Source organism: Coregonus lavaretus (genome assembly GCF_964263955.1).
Source record: "Coregonus lavaretus genome assembly, contig: HAP1_SCAFFOLD_2098, whole genome shotgun sequence".
NCBI lineage: Eukaryota > Metazoa > Chordata > Actinopteri > Salmoniformes > Salmonidae > Coregonus > Coregonus lavaretus.
Window position 1 is genome coordinate 14,575 of NW_028166025.1, and position 10,076 is coordinate 24,650.

Here is a 10,076-nt window from a genome sequence, read left to right on the forward strand (position 1 = left end):
AGCTCTCTATGTCAGCTGACTCCTCTTTAGAGCTCTCTATGTCAGCTGACTCCCCTTTAGAGCTATCTATGTCAGCTGACTCCCCTTTGGAGCTCTCTATGTCAGCTGATTCCACTTTGGTGTTCTCTATGTCCACTGATTCAGTGTGTGCGTGTGTGTGTGTGTGTGTGTGTGTGTGTGTGTGTGTGTGTGTGTGTGTGTGTGTGTGTGTGTGTGTGTGTGTGTGTGTGCGTGCGTGCGTGCATGTGTGTGTGTGTGTGAGCAGTGGAGGTGATGTGTGTTTCGGGGCTCACACCCTACTCCGTGTCATCTTGTTCAGGGTGTGTGGAGCATAGAATCAGCCCTATCTGTTTCCCATCAGCCTCACTCTGCAGGAACATCTGCTCACACACACACACACACACACACACACACACACACACACATACACACACACACACACATCTACGCACAGAACCCAAACACCCGGAACCTGTTGTCATAGGAACAGCCTTCCTTCTGATGTGATGGTGACACACTCTGGCCTCATAGAGATGTTTGCCTCCCTCGTACAACAAAAGGTCATTTCTTCAATCCACCCTGCCTCTTAGATAGAGAGAAAGCATCTCCCAGATAGTCTGTCTGTATGGCGCACGCCAGGGGGAAAAGGGCCACTCGCCCCAGAGCCAACCTTTGCTTTGGTTCTTTTGGCTTTCTACCCAGGTCACTGCTGCCCCCCTCCCCCCTGTCCTCACAATAAGGAGTCCTGAAATCAAGGACTTATTCAGCCTCATTGGTTTAACCTCTTAAGGATCAGAACCTTTTTTTCAAATTTCGCCTAAAATGACATACCCAAATCTAACTGCCTGTAGCTCAGGACCTGAAGCAAGGATATGCATACTCTTGATACCATTTGAAAGGAAAAACTTTGAAGTTCGTGGAAATGTAAAATGAATGTTGGAGAATATAACACATTAGATCTGGTAAAATATAATACAAACAAAAAAACTAGTTTTTTATTTATTTGATATTTATCATCTTTGAAATGCAAGAGAAAGGCCACAATATAATATTGCAATTTAGGCGCAATTCAGATTTTGGCCACTAGATGGTAGCAGTGTGAGTGCAAAGTTTCAGATTGATCCAGTGAAGCATTGCAATACTAGACTATTTTGTATCAAGTCTGCCCAAATGTGCCGAATTTGTCAATTGATACATTTTCAAGTACATAACTATAGAGAACATACAAAAATGAAATGGTAATACAAATGTAAGTTTACACACTCCCAGGAATGTCATACATGATGGATCATTAGCTTATACACTAACTTTCACACATCTAGATGGCCGGGCAGATTGGGTGTGGAGCCAGAGACAGCAAGGGTTCAAACTGTAGAACCCAGTTCCTACATTTTAATATAAAAATTGATTTTATCAAACAAAAATATGCTACATGTTATCTCTGGGACCCTCAGGATGACAAATCAGAGCAAGATTACTGAATGTAAGTACATTATTTATATTCAGAGGTGAATGTATCAAACCAGTTGCTGTGACAAGTTTTTTGTTGTTGTGCAATCTCCTCAAACAATAGCATGGTATTTTTTCACTGTCAATTGGACAGTGCAGTTAGATTAACAATAATTTAAGCTTTCTGCCCATATAAGATATGTCTATGTCCTGGAAAGTTTGCTGTTACTTACAACAGTCATGGTAATCACATTAGCGCACATTAGCTCAACCGTCCTGTATTTTTTTAATTATTTTTATTTTTATTTCATCTTTATTTAACCAGGTAAGTCAGTTGAGAACAAGTTCTCAATTACAACTGCGACCTGGCCAAGATAAAGCAAAGCAGTGCGATAAAAACAACAACAACACAGAGTTACATATGGAATAAACAAAACGCACAGTCAATAACACAATAGAAAATCTATATACAGTGCGTGCAAATGTAGTAAGTTATGGAGGTAAGGCAATAAATAGGCCATAGTGCAAAATAATTACAATTTAGTATTAACACTGGAGTGCTAGATGTGCAGAAGATGATGTGCAAATAGAGACACTGGTGTGCAAATTAGCAAAATAAATAACAATGTAAATAACAATATGGGGATGAGGTAGTTGGGTGGACTAATTACAGATGGGCTGTGTACAGGTGCAGTGATCGGTAAGCTGCTCTGAAAAACTGATGCTTAAAGTTAGTGAGGGAGATAAGAGTCTCCAGCTTCAGAGATTTCAGCAGTTCGTTCCAGTCATTTGCAGCAGAGAACTGGAAGGAATGGCGGCCAAAGGAGGTTTTGGCTTTGGGGATGACCAGTGAGATATACCTGCTGGAACACATACTACGGGTGGGTGTTGCTATGGTGACCAATGAGCTAAGATAAGGCGGGGATTTGCCTAGAAGTGATTTATAGATGACCTGGAGCCAGTGGCTTTGGCGACGAATATGTAGTGAGGGCCAGCCAACGAGAGTGTACAGGTCACAATGGTGGGTAGTATATGGGGCTTTGATGACAAAACGGATGGCACTGTGATAGGCTACATCCAATTTGCTGAGTAGAGTGTTGGAGGCTATTTTGTAAATGACATCGCCGAAGTCAAGGATCGGTAGGATAGTCAGTTTTACGAGGGCATGTTTAGCAGCATGAGTGAAGGAGGCTTTGTTGCGAAATAGGAAGCCGATTCTAGATTTAACTTTGGATTGGAGATGCTTAATGTGAGTCTGGAAGGAGAATTTACGGTCTAACCAGACACCTAGGTATTTGTAGTTGTCCACATATTCTAAGTCAGACCCGCCGAGAGTAGTGATTCTAGCGTTCGATTGAAGAGCATGCATTTAGTTTTACTAGCGTTTAAGAGCAGTTGGAGGCTACAGAAGGAGGGTTGTATGGCATTGAAGCTTGTTTGGAGGTTTGTTAACACAGTGTCCAATGAAGGGCCAGATGTATACAAAATGGTGTCGTCTGCGTAGAGGTGGATCTGAGAGTCACCAGCAGCAAGAGCGACATCATTGATATACACAGAGAATAGAGTCGGCCCGAGAATTGAACCCTGTGGCACCCCCATAGAGACTGCCAGAGTACCAGACAACAGGCCCTCCGATTTGACACATTGAACTCTATCTGAGAAGTAGTTTGTGAACCAGGCGAGGCAGTCATTTGAGAAACCAAGGCTATTTAGTCTGCCAATAAGAATGCGGTGATTGACAGAATCAAAAGCCTTGGCCAGGTCGATGAGGACAGCTGCACAGTACTGTCTTTTATTGATCGCGGTTATTATATCGTTAAGGACCTTGAGCGTGGCTGAGGTGCACCCATGACCAGCTCGGAAACCAGATTGCATAGCGGAGAAGGTACGGTGGGATTCGAAATGGTCGGTGATCTGTTTGTTAACTTGGCTTTCAAATACTTTCGAAAGGCAGGGCAGGATGGATATAGGTCTGTAACAGTTTGGATCTAGAGTGTCACCTCCTTTGAAGAGGGGGATGACCACGGCAGCTTTCCAATCTCTGGGGATCTCAGACGATACGAAAGAGAGGTTGAACAGGCTAGTAATAGGGGTTGCGACAACTTCGGCGGCTAATTTTAGAAAAAAAGGGTCCAGATTGTCTAGCCCAGCTGATTTGTAGGGATCCAGATTTTGCAGCTCTTTCAGGACATCAGCTATCTGAATTAGGGTGAAGGAGACGCGAGGGGGGGCATGGGCAAGTTGCAGCGGAGGGTGCAGAGGAGGAATAGAATAAGGATACGGCTAAAGGCTTTAAGAACTGGTCTTCTAGTGTGTTGGGTACATAGAATAAAAGGGGCAGATTTCTGGGCGTTGTAGAATAGATTCAGAGCATTATGTACAGACAAGGATATGGAAGGATATGAGTACAGTGGAGGTAAACCTAAGCATTGGGTAACGATGAAAGAGATAGCATCACTGGAGGCACCGATTGAGCCGGTCTCCGCGTGTATGGGGGGTGGGACAAAGGAGCTTTCTGAGGCAGGTTGAGCGGGACTGGGGGCTCTACAGTGAAATAGTACAATAAGAACTAACCCAAACAGCAATAGGCAAAGCATATTGACATGGGAGAGAGGCATAACGCAATCACAGGTGTTATTCGAGAGAGCTAAGACAACAACTGGTAATGGCGACGAAAGTTTGAGCTGAGGCTAAACAGAAGGGAGGGACTTCCTTTGTTTTAATTTAAACGTTTTTAAAACTCTTTGATGAACATTTGGGCACTCATTATTTTAATAAAAGCTAATATAATTCGATTTATCTGCAATTTAATATCCTGCTGTACAATTTCCAAGTAGATATTTAATCTGGAGAATATATAAATGGAGCTAATTACGAAACTATATTGATTAAATCAGACTTTTTTTGTTGAGTTATTGGCTATTATAATTTTGGCGTGGGTTTTATGGAGGGATTTTCCTTTGAGGAATCTAGCTCTATAGTTTAATAACTGTCTCAACAGATTTGTTTCACCAAATGATTAATTTTGTCACAGCTAATATAAATGGTATAATTCTGATTGGTGTAATGTAATGTTTTCATTAATGTATCCCATTCTATTTGAGTGCTTTATGAAGATTTAGTGCACTGTCATTTTATGTGTGTGTCACATGATTTATTCCACTAGTGTAGGAACATTTTATCCTATATTTTAAGCCTTATCCAGAAATTAGAATTACACCAAAAATTAAAGCAATTGCCTGAGGATGGTGCTGGACCAGTTGACACAATGTAAAAAAAGAAAAGAAAATACAAAAATTCTAAATAAAGGTTAAAATCCAAGCATGTCACATGATCGCGCAAAACACAGAGCCCTACTTTGATATTGTATAGACCATCTCTGTTCATTCTAAACTGAATTTGAAGTAATTAAAGCATATGAACACCAGAGGGAGCTATGAGATAATGTTCGTCTCAGAACTCCATTCACCTGTCAAGTCCTTCTGAATATTACTCTGAGCTGAGAGACGCTGAAACCTTCAGATCTTCTCATTGCATAGCGTTGCTGTCATTGTTTGACATGTATTGAGAGCAGTAACTCCTCACAATGCACTCTGAACATTTCATGACTCTAGGACCAAGAAATGTTTATCAAAGTAGCTTCTAAAGTTTGACATTTTAAATTTTGTTAATGGGAAAATGTGACATTTGTTTTCACTTCCTGAAAAGTTTTGCAGATAAGAGGTTTTAATCTGACAGTGATGATAGCCTACTGTTCTACTTGATGACTTATTTTAAAAAGTGAATCACATTCTACAGAGAGACCAGGTCAACTTTTGAAAATAAAGTCCATAACTTGTCATGATCTCTCCACAAACCTTCAGACACTGCTGGATTCGGGTCCACCAGAGTGTCACCAAAGACTTCAGTGGTCCAGAGCAGAATCAGAACCATGGCAACGGCACTTTGACTGACAGTTACAGGTACCATCCCCTAGGCAGTAGGCACACAACCTCAGACATGACGTCATCTAAGGAATGTTCTTTAATGGTTGGGTATGTGGAGACTCTTGGGATCAGGGTGAGAGCTAGTGTTGATTAATGTTGATTGAGTAAAAGGTTGTTTATTTAACATTAGCATTTTAACCCAAGGGTGACCCAAGGGTGATCAGGCTAGCAATTTAGACGTTTGCCTAATTAGCATTTTCCGCCTAGCCTAGGGTTAAAACCCCATGTTGTCACCAGCCCCAGGGTGAGATGTGTTTAATCTGATGTGAAAACGCCTCAACTAACTTTAGTAACTAACTATACGCCCTAACCAAATACTAAAGGATTAACTGTTCTCTCACACAGCAGGTTACCTACCCATCCCACCCCTCGGAGAGTGGACAACCCAACACACCCCAAGACTACAGACACCCTTCACGACCCACAAGGTTGGCCTGCTATACAGAAACACAAACTACTGCTTCTATCACAGTTTCGACCAGTAGTCCCCAGATGCAGAATTTAAAAAAAAATATGTGTTATTTTGGAAACGTCTCCGTGTTGAAAAGTTGAGGCCCTTTGCTCCAGAACAAGTCAAGTGGGTCAGTGTATTGAAACATGAATGTTCTCTCTCTCTCTCTGTGGAGTTGCCATGATAACCTGCTGTCTGTCTAGCTCTGCTCACAACAATCAGTCAATCAATCAGTCAATCTATCAGTCAATCAATCAGTCAGTCAATCAGTCAATCAATCAGTCAATCAGTCAATCAGTCAGTCAGTCAGTCAGTCAGTCAATCAATCAGTCAATCATTTTATTGTATAAAAATAAAACTTGTGCACGTCTCTCTCTTTGCCCTCAATTGTATTGTATAAAACATATAACATTGATTTGTGTCTCTCTTTGTGTATAGTTTCCACTGCTAAGCCGCTGTCAGCCACCAGTGAGTTGATCAGAAGTAAGCGGTCCATGCTGTGTGACATGAGGACAGCCTATGAGGAGAGAGCAGAGGAGCTGGCCCAGGAGTAATAAAAGCATATTTCACTTTTTAATTTTTATTGTATTATTCATTTAATGTTTTATTTATCAGGGGGTGCTTCTGCACCCTCAGCACCCCTACTTCCCGCGGCTATGGTAACCAACTGACCACTGTCCAGCTCACAATGACCCTGTCCAAAAACAACCCCTATCTGACCACTGTCCAGCTCACTCACTTATCCCCTTTCTGATCACTGTCCAGTTCACCAAAAACAACCCCTAGCCCCTCTCTGATAATCTAGCTCTGGTCACAACTCACCTCCTATTGTTGTCCTCTCACTACTCTAACAGAGGATGGTCTGTGTTGTCCTCCCAAGCTGGGTCTGTTCAGTGACCAATTCATATAGTGCTGGTCACAGCAGGCCCAGTTTTCAGTCTCAAATGAATTGACCCCAACACGATTTGAATACGCAACCTTCTGATGTGGAGTCAAAAGCACTACTGTTATGCCATAAGGTCTGGTGGTTAGCTGCCTGAGGTGTCAGGGCTCTAGAAGTGCTGCTTGGCACAAGATGTTCAGTTTCTCACGACAACATAGGCCTCTCGAAACATGCCTCTTGTCGACTTCATTCCCAGCAGAAAGATAAGGGGGTGCATTCTAGGAAACAACATCATACTGCGTGGTCACCTAGGACCTTTGACCAGCACTGAATTGGTCACTGAACAAGTACAACACGAGCATCTGGGTAACTAAGCAAGCAGTACGATGACATTTCATTGATGTATTACGAAAACTCAACATATGCTAAACATTGTGTTGATCACTCTAAACTAAATATGAATTTCCCCTTTAGACCCTGTTATGTAATTCTGTGTCTGCTATATGAATGAAGGTAAATGTCAGAGGATCAAGAATCGCTCCTGTATGTCTGTATTCATCTCTCTATCCTTTCCCTTTCTCCTCTTTCACAGTGCCCCACCCCCCAACCCCCTCTCCTCTCCTTCCCTCTCTCCATCCTCTCCTCTCCATCCTCTCCTCTCTTTCTCCCCTCTCTCTTCTCCTTTCCTCTCTTTCCTGCGCTCTCCTCTCCATCTCTCTCCTCCCCTTCTCTCTGCTCTGCTCTCATCTTCCTCTGTCCCTCTCTCTTCTCCCTCTCTCTCCCCCTCTCTCTGCTCTCCTCTCCCTCTGTCCCTCTCCTCTCCCTCTCTCTCCCCCCTCTCTCTGCTCTCCTCTCCCTCTCTCCCCCCTCTCTCTGCTCTCCTCTCCCTCTCTCTCCCCCCTCTCTCTGCTCTCCTCTCCCTCTCTCCCCCCTCTGCTCTCCTCTCCCTCTCTCCCCCTCTCTCTGCTCTCCTCTCCCTCTGTCCCTCTCCTCTCCCTCCCTCTCCCCCCTCTCCCCCCTCTCTCTGCTCTCCTCTCCCTCTCTCTGCTCTCCTCTCCCTCTCAATTAAATTCAATGTATGGCCTTTATCGGCATGGGAAACATATGTTAACATTGCCAAAGCAAATGAAATAGATAATAAACAAAGGTGAAATAAACAATAAAAAATGTACAGTAAACATTACACTCATAAAAGTTCAAAAATAATAAAGACGTTTGTCTATATACAGTGTTGTAACGATGTGCAAATAGTTAAAGTACAAAAGGGAAAATAAATGCACATAAAGATGGGTTGTATTTACAATGGTGTTTGTTATTCACTGGTTGCCCTTTTCTTGTGGCAACAGGTCACAAATCTTGCTGCTGTGATGGCACACTGTGGTATTTCACCCAATAGATATGGGAGTTCATCAAAGTTGGATTTGTTCTCAAATTCTTTGTGGGTCTTGAGGGAAATATGTGTCTCTAATATGGTCATACATTTGGCAGAAGGTTAGGAAGTGCAGCTCAGTTTCCACCTCATTTTGTGGGCAGTGTGCACATAGCCTGTCTTTTCTTGAGAGCCAGGTCTGCCTACGGCAGCCTTTCTCAATAGCAAGGCTATGCTCACTGAGTCTGTACATAATCAAATATTTCCTTAAGTTTGGGTCAGTCACAGTGGTCAGGTATTCTGCCACTGTGTACTCTCTGTTTAGGGCCAAATAGCATTCTAGTTTGCTCTGTTTTTTTTGTTAATTCTTTCCAATGTGTCAAGTAATTATCTATTTTTTTCTCATGATTTGTTTGGATTTAATTGTGTTGCTGTCCTGGGGCTCTGTGGGGTCTGTTTGTGTTTGTGAACAGAGCCCCAGGACCAGATTGCTTAGTGTACTCTTCTCCAAGCTCATCTCTCTGTAGGTGATGGCTTTGTTATGGAAGGTTTGGGAATCGCTTCCTTTTAGGTGGTTGGAGTATTTACCGGCTCTTTTTTGGATTTGGATAATTAGCGGGTATTGTCCTAATTCTGCTCTGCATGCATTATTTGGTGTTTTACATTGTACATGGAGGATATTTTTGCAGAATTCTGCATGCAGTCTCAATTTGGTGTTTGTCCCATTTTGTGAATTCTTGGTTGGTGAGCGGACCCCAGACCTCACAACCATAAAGGGCAATGGGTTCTATAATTTATTAAATTACATTTTAGCCAGATACCCCCTCTCCCCCCTCTCTCCCTCTCTCCCTCTCTCTCTCACTCTCTCTCCTCTCCCTCTCTCTCCATACAGAAAGAGGCTGGACAGTGGCATCCAGAGGTTCCAGTCCCTACGTCATGTGATCCAATCTCCCCACGTCCCTTGTCATTTGACCAAGTTGATAACCGAGGTAAAACCCCTGAAATTCCCTTCAGCAGCAACAACAACATGTGGGATGATGGCTGCAATACCCATTACATGGATTGGAATGTTGGAATGTGTCTGCTTCCTCATCTGTGTGTGTGTGTGTCTCTGTCCGCCCCTCTGTGTTTTCATGCATAAAAGTATCATAATTTGAATTTGCATCCTTCTGGGCTAGAGTCACACATGCTACCATCACACCACGAAGTCCTGTGAGTTGCTATTGTGTCTGAGGCCCTTTCATAGAATGCACTTCCTTATGTTTCCCCTGGGAAGTTGACCAGAGGCATGCTTCGGGGGGAATGGTTAGGGTTAGCGGTGTGTGTGTGTGTGTGGTAACTATGCACACATACACAAATGTATATAGTTGTGTGTGTACTGTGTGTTTCTGAGTGTGTTTATACGTTTCATTTGTGCATGTCTGTATGTACAGCCTTGTTTATACATCCTGCCTGCTGAGCAGTCTGCCTGCTAGGTGTCCAGGGGCCGAGGGGTGAGCCGGGTGCTGGAGAAACTGCCTGCTAGGTGTCCAGGGGCCGAGGGGTGAGCCGGGTGCTGGAGAAACTGCCTGCTAGGTGTCCAGGGGCCGAGGGGTGAGCCGGGTGCTGGAGAAACTCCCTGCTAGGTGTCCAGGGGCCGAGGGGTGAACCGGGTGCTGGAGAAGCTGACCTCTGTGTCGCCATCAAGGTACAGATACATCAAATAATAACAGATTGATTGATAATAGCAACACACAGCAGAATATATTAAAAACATCTTAACCTTTCCTGGACAGTACAAAGCGTACTCTGATTTCCTGACTGTAATGTTTAGTAGCCTTTTCACCTCACCACGAAGTCCTGTGAGTGCTCAGCACGTCTGAGGCCTTTTCATAGAATGCACCGTCGTATCTTTCTCCCGGGAAAGAAATCGACGAGAGCATGCCACGGCCACTGCGA

General features: G+C 43.4%; 1 pseudogene across 1 annotated transcript; it reads left to right on the forward strand.

The window, feature by feature from the left end:
• The first annotated feature begins 506 nt into the window (after positions 1-506).
• On the forward strand, positions 507-9,685 carry LOC311115188 (annotated as a pseudogene). Its single transcript has 5 exons — positions 507-548; positions 5,313-5,411; positions 5,781-5,863; positions 6,253-6,436; positions 9,572-9,685. The product of its transcript is annotated as an uncharacterized misc_RNA (transcript).
• The last annotated feature ends 391 nt before the right edge of the window (positions 9,686-10,076 follow it).